We start from the raw sequence: 12,526 nt of genomic DNA on the forward strand, positions 1-12,526 counted from the left end.
ACTGACCAGTATGGGGCTTGAACCCATGACCTTGGCGTTATTAGCACCACGCTCTGACCATCTGAGCTAACCGGCCACATATATAGTGAGGATCAACTCCATTTATTTTTCAGTGTTCATCTGCACAGGTTGAACAACAGTGGAAGTGCAGTAACAAATATCAACAGTATATAGCTTTAAGTAAAAACTGAAATGCTGGATGTGGTGTACACACAATGAAAAAAAACCCTCCAACAATTGACTAAGACAAAAACAAATCTTAATGTATGAAGTTGCTTTTCTATTCCATATCTCAGGGGTTCAAGACCCCTTGTGCTTTAAACTATCATGTTATTGTTCACAACTTGGAAAGGACACAGGCAATAATAGTTAGAGAACACCAAACAGGTGCATTTAGAATTCAGTCCATGCTGGATATTTCACCAAGTGAGCAATCTTCCTGACATCCATAATTCAGAGAAGCTTTTGTGAAATGGCATTGCCACTGTTACAGAAAAATGGCCAGTATGGGGTTTGAACCAATGACCTTGGCGTTATTAGCACTACGCTCTGACCATCTGAGCTAACCGGCCATTTATAGAGTGAGGATAGACTCCATTTTTTATTCCAGTGATCATTTTGCACAGGGAAAACAACAGTAGAAGTGCAGTACGATTAGGTGAATGAGTCATTATGCGTTTTTTGGATATTTAGTACACATACACATTGTTAAAAAAAAAAACTTCAATAAAGTAAGATATTTCATAGAACAATCTTTCGGCCAAGTATTTTAATTCAGAGAAGCTTTTATAAATGATTGGATCTCGATGAGTTCAACCTTACATGAGAGAACTAAGACCACGTGGCCTAATGGACAAGGCGTCTGACTTCGAATCAGAAGATTGAGGGTTCGAGTCCCTTCGTGGTTGAAAGTCCCTCAATTTACAAAAATATCTAAAGTGTAGTGCCTTAAGAAAAAACTGAAATGCTATATGTGGTCTACACACAATGACAAATCCTTCACACCAAAACAAGTCATACTGTATGAAGTGCTTTTCTATTCCATATCTCAGGGGTTCAAGACACCTTTTGCTTTAAACTATCATATTATTGTTGTTCACAACTTGGAGAGGATACAGGCAATAATAGTTAGTGAAGAAACAGGTGCAGTTAGAATTCAGTCCATGCTGGATATTTCACCAAGTGAGCAATCTTCCTGACATCCATTATTTAGAGAAGCTTTCGTGAAATGGCTTTGCATCTGTTACAAACAACTGGCCAGTATGGGGCTTGAACCCATAACCTTGGCGTTATTAGCACCACGCTCTGACCATCTGAGCTAACCGGCCACGTATATAGTGAGGATCAACTCCATTTATTTTCCAGTGTTCATCTGCACAGGGTGAACAACAGTGGAAGTGCAGTAACAAATATCAACAGTATATAGCTTTAAGTAAAAACTGAAATGCTGGATGTGGTGTACACACAATGAAAAAAAAAACTCCAACAATTGACTAAGACAAAAACAAATCTTAATGTATTAAGTTGCTTTTCTATTCCATATCTCAGGGGTTCAAGACCCCTTGTGCTTTAAATTATCATGTTATTGTTCACAACTTGGAAAGGACACAGTCAATAATAGTTAGAGAACACCAAACAGGTGCATTCAGAATTCAGTCCATGCTGGATATTTCACCAAGTGAGCAATCTTCCTGACATCCATAATTCAGAGAAGCTTTCGTGAAATGGCATTGCCACTGTTACAAACAACTGGCCAGTATGGGGCTTGAACCCATGACCTTGGCTTTATTAGCACCATGCTCTGACCATCTGATCTAACCGGCCACATATATAGTGAGGATCAACTCCATTTATTTTTCAGTGTTCATCTGCACAGGTTGAACAACAGTGGAAGTGCAGTAACAAATATCAACAGTATAGTGCTTTAAGTAAAAACTGAAATGCTGGATGTCGTGTACACACAATGAAAAAAAAAACTCCAACAATTGACTAAGACAAAAACAAATCTTAATGTATGAAGTTGCTTTTCTATTCCATATCTCAGGGGTTCAAGACCCCTTGTGCTTTAAACTATCATGTTATTGTTCACAACTTGGAAAGGACACAGGCAATAATAGTTAGAGAACACCAAACAGGTGCATTTATAATTCAGTCCATGCTGGATATTTCACCAAGTGAGCAATCTTCCTGACATCCATAATTCAGAGAAGCTTTTGTGAAATGGCATTGCCACTGTTACAGAAAAATGGCCAGTATGGGGTTTGAACCCATGACCTTGGCGTTATTAGCACCACACTCTGACCATCTGAGCTAACCGGCCAAGTATATAGTGAGGATCAACTCCATTTATTTTCCAGTGTTCATCTGCACAGGTTGAACAACAGTGGAAGTGCAGTAACAAATATCAACAGTATATAGCTTTAAGTAAAAACTGAAATGCTGGATGTGGTGTACACACAATGAAAAAAAAACCTCCAACACTTGACTAAGACAAAAACAAATCTTAATGTATGAAGTTGCTTTTCTATTCCGTATCTCAGGGGTTCAAGACCCCTTGTGCTTTAAACTATCATGTTATTGTTCACAACTTGGAAAGGACACAGGCAATAATAGTTAGAGAACACCAAACAGGTGCATTTAGAATTCAGTCCATGCTGGATATTTCACCAAGTGAGCAATCTTCCTGACATCCATAATTCAGAGAAGCTTTTGTGAAATGGCATTGCCACTGTTACAGAAAAATGGCCAGTATGGGGTTTGAACCAATGACCTTGGCGTTATTAGCACTACGCTCTGACCATCTGAGCTAACCGGCCATTTATAGAGTGAGGATAGACTCCATTTTTTATTCCAGTGATCATTTTGCACAGGGAAAACAACAGTAGAAGTGCAGTACGATTAGGTGAATGAGTCATTATGCGTTTTTTGGATATTTAGTACACATACACATTGTTAAAAAAAAAAAATTCAATAAAGTAAGATATTTCATAGAACAATCTTTCGGCCAAGTATTTTAATTCAGAGAAGCTTTTATAAATGATTGGATCTCGATGAGTTCAACCTTACATGAGAGAACTAAGACCACGTGGCCTAATGGACAAGGCGTCTGACTTCGAATCAGAAGATTGAGGGTTCGAGTCCCTTCGTGGTTGAAAGTCCCTTAATTTACAAAAATATCTAAAGTGTAGTGCCTTAAGAAAAAACTGAAATGCTATATGTGGTCTACACACAATGACAAATCCTTCACACCAAAACAAGTCATACTGTATGAAGTGCTTTTCTATTCCATATCTCAGGGGTTCAAGACACCTTTTGCTTTAAACTATCATATTATTGTTGTTCACAACTTGGAGAGGATACAGGCAATAATAGTTAGTGAAGAAACAGGTGCAGTTAGAATTCAGTCCATGCTGGATATTTCACCAAGTGAGCAATCTTCCTGACATCCATTATTTAGAGAAGCTTTCGTGAAATGGCTTTGCATCTGTTACAAACAACTGGCCAGTATGGGGCTTGAACCCATGACCTTGGCGTTATTAGCACCACGCTCTGACCATCTGAGCTAACCGGCCACATATATAGTGAGGATCAACTCCATTTATTTTTCAGTGTTCATCTGCACAGGTTGAACAACAGTGGAAGTGCAGTAACAAATATCAACAGTATAGTGCTTTAAGTAAAAACTGAAATGCTGGATGTCGTGTACACACAATGAAAAAAAAAACTCCAACAATTGACTAAGACAAAAACAAATCTTAATGTATTAAGTTGCTTTTCTATTCCATATCTCAGGGGTTCAAGACCCCTTGTGCTTTAAACTATCATGTTATTGTTCACAACTTGGAAAGGACACAGGCAATAATAGTTAGAGAACACCAAACAGGTGCATTTAGAATTCAGTCCATGCTGGATATTTCACCAAGTGAGCAATCTTCCTGACATCCATAATTCAGAGAAGCTTTCGTGAAATGGCTTTGCATCTGTTACAAACAACTGGCCAGTATGGGGCTTGAACCCATGAACTTGGCGTTATTAGCACCACGCTCTGACCATCTGAGCTAACCGGCCACATATATAGTGAGGATCAACTCCATTTATTTTTCAGTGTTCATCTGCACAGGTTGAACAACAGTGGAAGTGCAGTAACAAATATCAACAGTATATAGCTTTAAGTAAAAACTGAAATGCTGGATGTGGTGTACACACAATGAAAAAAAACCCTCCAACAATTGACTAAGACAAAAACAAATCTTAATGTATGAAGTTGCTTTTCTATTCCATATCTCAGGGGTTCAAGACCCCTTGTGCTTTAAACTATCATGTTATTGTTCACAACTTGGAAAGGACACAGGCAATAATAGTTAGAGAACACCAAACAGGTGCATTTAGAATTCAGTCCATGCTGGATATTTCACCAAGTGAGCAATCTTCCTGACATCCATAATTCAGAGAAGCTTTTGTGAAATGGCATTGCCACTGTTACAGAAAAATGGCCAGTATGGGGTTTGAACCAATGACCTTGGCGTTATTAGCACTACGCTCTGACCATCTGAGCTAACCGGCCATTTATAGAGTGAGGATAGACTCCATTTTTTATTCCAGTGATCATTTTGCACAGGGAAAACAACAGTAGAAGTGCAGTACGATTAGGTGAATGAGTCATTATGCGTTTTTTGGATATTTAGTACACATACACATTGTTAAAAAAAAAAACTTCAATAAAGTAAGATATTTCATAGAACAATCTTTCGGCCAAGTATTTTAATTCAGAGAAGCTTTTATAAATGATTGGATCTCGATGAGTTCAACCTTACATGAGAGAACTAAGACCACGTGGCCTAATGGACAAGGCGTCTGACTTCGAATCAGAAGATTGAGGGTTCGAGTCCCTTCGTGGTTGAAAGTCCCTTAATTTACAAAAATATCTAAAGTGTAGTGCCTTAAGAAAAAACTGAAATGCTATATGTGGTCTACACACAATGACAAATCCTTCACACCAAAACAAGTCATACTGTATGAAGTGCTTTTCTATTCCATATCTCAGGGGTTCAAGACACCTTTTGCTTTAAACTATCATATTATTGTTGTTCACAACTTGGAGAGGATACAGGCAATAATAGTTAGTGAAGAAACAGGTGCAGTTAGAATTCAGTCCATGCTGGATATTTCACCAAGTGAGCAATCTTCCTGACATCCATTATTTAGAGAAGCTTTCGTGAAATGGCTTTGCATCTGTTACAAACAACTGGCCAGTATGGGGCTTGAACCCATGACCTTGGCGTTATTAGCACCACGCTCTGACCATCTGAGCTAACCGGCCACATATATAGTGAGGATCAACTCCATTTATTTTTCAGTGTTCATCTGCACAGGTTGAACAACAGTGGAAGTGCAGTAACAAATATCAACAGTATAGTGCTTTAAGTAAAAACTGAAATGCTGGATGTCGTGTACACACAATGAAAAAAAAAACTCCAACAATTGACTAAGACAAAAACAAATCTTAATGTATTAAGTTGCTTTTCTATTCCATATCTCAGGGGTTCAAGACCCCTTGTGCTTTAAACTATCATGTTATTGTTCACAACTTGGAAAGGACACAGGCAATAATAGTTAGAGAACACCAAACAGGTGCATTTAGAATTCAGTCCATGCTGGATATTTCACCAAGTGAGCAATCTTCCTGACATCCATAATTCAGAGAAGCTTTCGTGAAATGGCTTTGCATCTGTTACAAACAACTGGCCAGTATGGGGCTTGAACCCATGAACTTGGCGTTATTAGCACCACGCTCTGACCATCTGAGCTAACCGGCCACATATATAGTGAGGATCAACTCCATTTATTTTTCAGTGTTCATCTGCACAGGTTGAACAACAGTGGAAGTGCAGTAACAAATATCAACAGTATATAGCTTTAAGTAAAAACTGAAATGCTGGATGTGGTGTACACACAATGAAAAAAAACCCTCCAACAATTGACTAAGACAAAAACAAATCTTAATGTATGAAGTTGCTTTTCTATTCCATATCTCAGGGGTTCAAGACCCCTTGTGCTTTAAACTATCATGTTATTGTTCACAACTTGGAAAGGACACAGGCAATAATAGTTAGAGAACACCAAACAGGTGCATTTAGAATTCAGTCCATGCTGGATATTTCACCAAGTGAGCAATCTTCCTGACATCCATAATTCAGAGAAGCTTTTGTGAAATGGCATTGCCACTGTTACAGAAAAATGGCCAGTATGGGGTTTGAACCAATGACCTTGGCGTTATTAGCACTACGCTCTGACCATCTGAGCTAACCGGCCATTTATAGAGTGAGGATAGACTCCATTTTTATTCCAGTGATCATTTTGCACAGGGAAAACAACAGTAGAAGTGCAGTACGATTAGGTGAATGAGTCATTATGCGTTTTTTGGATATTTAGTACACATACACATTGTTAAAAAAAAAAAATTCAATAAAGTAAGATATTTCATAGAACAATCTTTCGGCCAAGTATTTTAATTCAGAGAAGCTTTTATAAATGATTGGATCTCGATGAGTTCAACCTTACATGAGAGAACTAAGACCACGTGGCCTAATGGACAAGGCGTCTGACTTCGAATCAGAAGATTGAGGGTTCGAGTCCCTTCGTGGTTGAAAGTCCCTTAATTTACAAAAATATCTAAAGTGTAGTGCCTTAAGAAAAAACTGAAATGCTATATGTGGTCTACACACAATGACAAATCCTTCACACCAAAACAAGTCATACTGTATGAAGTGCTTTTCTATTCCATATCTCAGGGGTTCAAGACACCTTTTGCTTTAAACTATCATATTATTGTTGTTCACAACTTGGAGAGGATACAGGCAATAATAGTTAGTGAAGAAACAGGTGCAGTTAGAATTCAGTCCATGCTGGATATTTCACCAAGTGAGCAATCTTCCTGACATCCATTATTTAGAGAAGCTTTCGTGAAATGGCTTTGCATCTGTTACAAACAACTGGCCAGTATGGGGCTTGAACCCATGACCTTGGCGTTATTAGCACCACGCTCTGACCATCTGAGCTAACCGGCCACATATATAGTGAGGATCAACTCCATTTATTTTTCAGTGTTCATCTGCACAGGTTGAACAACAGTGGAAGTGCAGTAACAAATATCAACAGTATAGTGCTTTAAGTAAAAACTGAAATGCTGGATGTCGTGTACACACAATGAAAAAAAAAACTCCAACAATTGACTAAGACAAAAACAAATCTTAATGTATTAAGTTGCTTTTCTATTCCATATCTCAGGGGTTCAAGACCCCTTGTGCTTTAAACTATCATGTTATTGTTCACAACTTGGAAAGGACACAGGCAATAATAGTTAGAGAACACCAAACAGGTGCATTTAGAATTCAGTCCATGCTGGATATTTCACCAAGTGAGCAATCTTCCTGACATCCATAATTCAGAGAAGCTTTCGTGAAATGGCTTTGCATCTGTTACAAACAACTGGCCAGTATGGGGCTTGAACCCATGACCTTGGCGTTATTAGCACCACGCTCTGACCATCTGAGCTAACCGGCCACATATATAGTGAGGATCAACTCCATTTATTTTTCAGTGTTCATCTGCACAGGTTGAACAACAGTGGAAGTGCAGTAACAAATATCAACAGTATATAGCTTTAAGTAAAAACTGAAATGCTGGATGTGGTGTACACACAATGAAAAAAAACCCTCCAACAATTGACTAAGACAAAAACAAATCTTAATGTATGAAGTTGCTTTTCTATTCCATATCTCAGGGGTTCAAGACCCCTTGTGCTTTAAACTATCATGTTATTGTTCACAACTTGGAAAGGACACAGGCAATAATAGTTAGAGAACACCAAACAGGTGCATTTAGAATTCAGTCCATGCTGGATATTTCACCAAGTGAGCAATCTTCCTGACATCCATAATTCAGAGAAGCTTTTGTGAAATGGCATTGCCACTGTTACAGAAAAATGGCCAGTATGGGGTTTGAACCAATGACCTTGGCGTTATTAGCACTACGCTCTGACCATCTGAGCTAACCTGCCATTTATAGAGTGAGGATAGACTCCATTTTTTATTCCAGTGATCATTTTGCACAGGGAAAACAACAGTAGAAGTGCAGTACGATTAGGTGAATGAGTCATTATGCGTTTTTTGGATATTTAGTACACATACACATTGTTAAAAAAAAAAACTTCAATAAAGTAAGATATTTCATAGAACAATCTTTCGGCCAAGTATTTTAATTCAGAGAAGCTTTTATAAATGATTGGATCTCGATGAGTTCAACCTTACATGAGAGAACTAAGACCACGTGGCCTAATGGACAAGGCGTCTGACTTCGAATCAGAAGATTGAGGGTTCGAGTCCCTTCGTGGTTGAAAGTCCCTCAATTTACAAAAATATCTAAAGTGTAGTGCCTTAAGAAAAAACTGAAATGCTATATGTGGTCTACACACAATGACAAATCCTTCACACCAAAACAAGTCATACTGTATGAAGTGCTTTTCAATTCCATATCTCAGGGGTTCAAGACACCTTTTGCTTTAAACTATCATATTATTGTTGTTCACAACTTGGAGAGGATACAGGCAATAATAGTTAGTGAAGAAACAGGTGCAGTTAGAATTCAGTCCATGCTGGATATTTCACCAAGTGAGCAATCTTCCTGACATCCATTATTTAGAGAAGCTTTCGTGAAATGGCTTTGCATCCGTTACAAACAACTGGCCAGTATGGGGCTTGAACCCATGACCTTGGCGTTATTAGCACCACGCTCTGACCATCTGAGCTAATCGGCCACATATATAGTGAGGATCAACTCCATTTATTTTTCAGTGTTCATCTGCACAGGTTGAACAACAGTGGAAGTGCAGTAACAAATATCAACAGTATAGTGCTTTAAGTAAAAACTGAAATGCTGGATGTCGTGTACACACAATGAAAAAAAAAACTCCAACAATTGACTAAGACAAAAACAAATCTTAATGTATTAAGTTGCTTTTCTATTCCATATCTCAGGGGTTCAAGACCCCTTGTGCTTTAAACTATCATGTTATTGTTCACAACTTGGAAAGGACACAGGCAATAATAGTTAGAGAACACCAAACAGGTGCATTTAGAATTCAGTCCATGCTGGATATTTCACCAAGTGAGCAATCTTCCTGACATCCATAATTCAGAGAAGCTTTCGTGAAATGGCTTTGCATCTGTTACAAACAACTGGCCAGTATGGGGCTTGAACCCATGACCTTGGCGTTATTAGCACCACGCTCTGACCATCTGAGCTAACCGGCCACATATATAGTGAGGATCAACTCCATTTATTTTTCAGTGTTCATCTGCACAGGTTGAACAACAGTGGAAGTGCAGTAACAAATATCAACAGTATATAGCTTTAAGTAAAAACTGAAATGCTGGATGTGGTGTACACACAATGAAAAAAAACCCTCCAACAATTGACTAAGACAAAAACAAATCTTAATGTATGAAGTTGCTTTTCTATTCCATATCTCAGGGGTTCAAGACCCCTTGTGCTTTAAACTATCATGTTATTGTTCACAACTTGGAAAGGACACAGGCAATAATAGTTAGAGAACACCAAACAGGTGCATTTAGAATTCAGTCCATGCTGGATATTTCACCAAGTGAGCAATCTTCCTGACATCCATAATTCAGAGAAGCTTTTGTGAAATGGCATTGCCACTGTTACAGAAAAATGGCCAGTATGGGGTTTGAACCAATGACCTTGGCGTTATTAGCACTACGCTCTGACCATCTGAGCTAACCGGCCATTTATAGAGTGAGGATAGACTCCATTTTTTATTCCAGTGATCATTTTGCACAGGGAAAACAACAGTAGAAGTGCAGTACGATTAGGTGAATGAGTCATTATGCGTTTTTTGGATATTTAGTACACATACACATTGTTAAAAAAAAAAACTTCAATAAAGTAAGATATTTCATAGAACAATCTTTCGGCCAAGTATTTTAATTCAGAGAAGCTTTTATAAATGATTGGATCTCGATGAGTTCAACCTTACATGAGAGAACTAAGACCACGTGGCCTAATGGACAAGGCGTCTGACTTCGAATCAGAAGATTGAGGGTTCGAGTCCCTTCGTGGTTGAAAGTCCCTCAATTTACAAAAATATCTAAAGTGTAGTGCCTTAAGAAAAAACTGAAATGCTATATGTGGTCTACACACAATGACAAATCCTTCAAAACAAGTCATACTGTATGAAGTGCTTTTCTATTCCATATCTCAGGGGTTCAAGACACCTTTTGCTTTAAACTATCATATTATTGTTGTTCACAACTTGGAGAGGATACAGGCAATAATAGTTAGTGAAGAAACAGGTGCAGTTAGAATTCAGTCCATGCTGGATATTTCACCAAGTGAGCAATCTTCCTGACATCCATTATTTAGAGAAGCTTTCGTGAAATGGCTTTGCATCTGTTACAAACAACTGGCCAGTATGGGGCTTGAACCCATGACCTTGGCGTTATTAGCACCACGCTCTGACCATCTGAGCTAACCGGCCACATATATAGTGAGGATCAACTCCATTTATTTTTCAGTGTTCATCTGCACAGGTTGAACAACAGTGGAAGTGCAGTAACAAATATCAACAGTATATAGCTTTAAGTAAAAACTGAAATGCTGGATGTGGTGTACACACAATGAAAAAAAACCCTCCAACAATTGACTAAGACAAAAACAAATCTTAATGTATGAAGTTGCTTTTCTATTCCATATCTCAGGGGTTCAAGACCCCTTGTGCTTTAAACTATCATGTTATTGTTCACAACTTGGAAAGGACACAGGCAATAATAGTTAGAGAACACCAAACAGGTGCATTTAGAATTCAGTCCATGCTGGATATTTCACCAAGTGAGCAATCTTCCTGACATCCATAATTCAGAGAAGCTTTTGTGAAATGGCATTGCCACTGTTACAGAAAAATGGCCAGTATGGGGTTTGAACCAATGACCTTGGCGTTATTAGCACTACGCTCTGACCATCTGAGCTAACCGGCCATTTATAGAGTGAGGATAGACTCCATTTTTTATTCCAGTGATCATTTTGCACAGGGAAAACAACAGTAGAAGTGCAGTACGATTAGGTGAATGAGTCATTATGCGTTTTTTGGATATTTAGTACACATACACATTGTTAAAAAAAAAAACTTCAATAAAGTAAGATATTTCATAGAACAATCTTTCGGCCAAGTATTTTAATTCAGAGAAGCTTTTATAAATGATTGGATCTCGATGAGTTCAACCTTACATGAGAGAACTAAGACCACGTGGCCTAATGGACAAGGCGTCTGACTTCGAATCAGAAGATTGAGGGTTCGAGTCCCTTCGTGGTTGAAAGTCCCTCAATTTACAAAAATATCTAAAGTGTAGTGCCTTAAGAAAAAACTGAAATGCTATATGTGGTCTACACACAATGACAAATCCTTCAAAACAAGTCATACTGTATGAAGTGCTTTTCTATTCCATATCTCAGGGGTTCAAGACACCTTTTGCTTTAAACTATCATATTATTGTTGTTCACAACTTGGAGAGGATACAGGCAATAATAGTTAGTGAAGAAACAGGTGCAGTTAGAATTCAGTCCATGCTGGATATTTCACCAAGTGAGCAATCTTCCTGACATCCATTATTTAGAGAAGCTTTCGTGAAATGGCTTTGCATCTGTTACAAACAACTGGCCAGTATGGGGCTTGAACCCATAACCTTGGCGTTATTAGCACCACGCTCTGACCATCTGAGCTAACCGGCCACGTATATAGTGAGGATCAACTCCATTTATTTTCCAGTGTTCATCTGCACAGGGTGAACAACAGTGGAAGTGCAGTAACAAATATCAACAGTATATAGCTTTAAGTAAAAACTGAAATGCTGGATGTGGTGTACACACAATGAAAAAAAAAACTCCAACAATTGACTAAGACAAAAACAAATCTTAATGTATTAAGTTGCTTTTCTATTCCATATCTCAGGGGTTCAAGACCCCTTGTGCTTTAAATTATCATGTTATTGTTCACAACTTGGAAAGGACACAGTCAATAATAGTTAGAGAACACCAAACAGGTGCATTCAGAATTCAGTCCATGCTGGATATTTCACCAAGTGAGCAATCTTCCTGACATCCATAATTCAGAGAAGCTTTCGTGAAATGGCATTGCCACTGTTACAAACAACTGGCCAGTATGGGGCTTGAACCCATGACCTTGGCTTTATTAGCACCATGCTCTGACCATCTGATCTAACCGGCCACATATATAGTGAGGATCAACTCCATTTATTTTTCAGTGTTCATCTGCACAGGTTGAACAACAGTGGAAGTGCAGTAACAAATATCAACAGTATAGTGCTTTAAGTAAAAACTGAAATGCTGGATGTCGTGTACACACAATGAAAAAAAAAACTCCAACAATTGACTAAGACAAAAACAAATCTTAATGTATGAAGTTGCTTTTCTATTCCATATCTCAGGGGTT

At 38.3% G+C, this 12,526-nt stretch overlaps 19 non-coding genes across 19 annotated transcripts; 7 read left to right on the forward strand and 12 right to left on the reverse strand.

The window, feature by feature from the left end:
- Positions 1 to 2: 2 nt before the first annotated feature.
- Positions 3 to 76, reverse strand: trnai-aau (transfer RNA isoleucine (anticodon AAU)). The gene has a single exon. It is a non-coding gene; the product is annotated as a tRNA-Ile (tRNA).
- Positions 77 to 835: 759 nt separating this feature from the next.
- trnar-ucg (transfer RNA arginine (anticodon UCG)) lies at positions 836 to 908 on the forward strand. Its single transcript has one exon. It is a non-coding gene; the product is annotated as a tRNA-Arg (tRNA).
- Positions 909 to 1,254: 346 nt separating this feature from the next.
- On the reverse strand, positions 1,255 to 1,328 carry trnai-aau (transfer RNA isoleucine (anticodon AAU)). The gene has a single exon. It is a non-coding gene; the product is annotated as a tRNA-Ile (tRNA).
- Positions 1,329 to 2,246: 918 nt separating this feature from the next.
- Positions 2,247 to 2,320, reverse strand: trnai-aau (transfer RNA isoleucine (anticodon AAU)). Its single transcript has one exon. It is a non-coding gene; the product is annotated as a tRNA-Ile (tRNA).
- Positions 2,321 to 3,079: 759 nt separating this feature from the next.
- Positions 3,080 to 3,152, forward strand: trnar-ucg (transfer RNA arginine (anticodon UCG)). The gene has a single exon. It is a non-coding gene; the product is annotated as a tRNA-Arg (tRNA).
- Positions 3,153 to 3,498: 346 nt separating this feature from the next.
- Positions 3,499 to 3,572, reverse strand: trnai-aau (transfer RNA isoleucine (anticodon AAU)). The gene has a single exon. It is a non-coding gene; the product is annotated as a tRNA-Ile (tRNA).
- Positions 3,573 to 3,994: 422 nt separating this feature from the next.
- On the reverse strand, positions 3,995 to 4,068 carry trnai-aau (transfer RNA isoleucine (anticodon AAU)). Its single transcript has one exon. It is a non-coding gene; the product is annotated as a tRNA-Ile (tRNA).
- A 759-nt stretch (positions 4,069 to 4,827) lies between these two features.
- On the forward strand, positions 4,828 to 4,900 carry trnar-ucg (transfer RNA arginine (anticodon UCG)). The gene has a single exon. It is a non-coding gene; the product is annotated as a tRNA-Arg (tRNA).
- A 346-nt stretch (positions 4,901 to 5,246) lies between these two features.
- On the reverse strand, positions 5,247 to 5,320 carry trnai-aau (transfer RNA isoleucine (anticodon AAU)). Its single transcript has one exon. It is a non-coding gene; the product is annotated as a tRNA-Ile (tRNA).
- A 422-nt stretch (positions 5,321 to 5,742) lies between these two features.
- On the reverse strand, positions 5,743 to 5,816 carry trnai-aau (transfer RNA isoleucine (anticodon AAU)). Its single transcript has one exon. It is a non-coding gene; the product is annotated as a tRNA-Ile (tRNA).
- Positions 5,817 to 6,574: 758 nt separating this feature from the next.
- trnar-ucg (transfer RNA arginine (anticodon UCG)) lies at positions 6,575 to 6,647 on the forward strand. Its single transcript has one exon. It is a non-coding gene; the product is annotated as a tRNA-Arg (tRNA).
- A 346-nt stretch (positions 6,648 to 6,993) lies between these two features.
- trnai-aau (transfer RNA isoleucine (anticodon AAU)) lies at positions 6,994 to 7,067 on the reverse strand. The gene has a single exon. It is a non-coding gene; the product is annotated as a tRNA-Ile (tRNA).
- Positions 7,068 to 7,489: 422 nt separating this feature from the next.
- Positions 7,490 to 7,563, reverse strand: trnai-aau (transfer RNA isoleucine (anticodon AAU)). Its single transcript has one exon. It is a non-coding gene; the product is annotated as a tRNA-Ile (tRNA).
- A 759-nt stretch (positions 7,564 to 8,322) lies between these two features.
- On the forward strand, positions 8,323 to 8,395 carry trnar-ucg (transfer RNA arginine (anticodon UCG)). Its single transcript has one exon. It is a non-coding gene; the product is annotated as a tRNA-Arg (tRNA).
- Positions 8,396 to 9,237: 842 nt separating this feature from the next.
- trnai-aau (transfer RNA isoleucine (anticodon AAU)) lies at positions 9,238 to 9,311 on the reverse strand. The gene has a single exon. It is a non-coding gene; the product is annotated as a tRNA-Ile (tRNA).
- Positions 9,312 to 10,070: 759 nt separating this feature from the next.
- On the forward strand, positions 10,071 to 10,143 carry trnar-ucg (transfer RNA arginine (anticodon UCG)). The gene has a single exon. It is a non-coding gene; the product is annotated as a tRNA-Arg (tRNA).
- Positions 10,144 to 10,484: 341 nt separating this feature from the next.
- trnai-aau (transfer RNA isoleucine (anticodon AAU)) lies at positions 10,485 to 10,558 on the reverse strand. The gene has a single exon. It is a non-coding gene; the product is annotated as a tRNA-Ile (tRNA).
- A 759-nt stretch (positions 10,559 to 11,317) lies between these two features.
- Positions 11,318 to 11,390, forward strand: trnar-ucg (transfer RNA arginine (anticodon UCG)). The gene has a single exon. It is a non-coding gene; the product is annotated as a tRNA-Arg (tRNA).
- A 341-nt stretch (positions 11,391 to 11,731) lies between these two features.
- Positions 11,732 to 11,805, reverse strand: trnai-aau (transfer RNA isoleucine (anticodon AAU)). The gene has a single exon. It is a non-coding gene; the product is annotated as a tRNA-Ile (tRNA).
- Between the last annotated feature and the right edge of the window lie 721 nt (positions 11,806 to 12,526).

This window comes from Pleuronectes platessa, chromosome 4 (genome assembly GCF_947347685.1).
Source record: "Pleuronectes platessa chromosome 4, fPlePla1.1, whole genome shotgun sequence".
Taxonomy (NCBI): Eukaryota; Metazoa; Chordata; class Actinopteri; order Pleuronectiformes; family Pleuronectidae; genus Pleuronectes; species Pleuronectes platessa.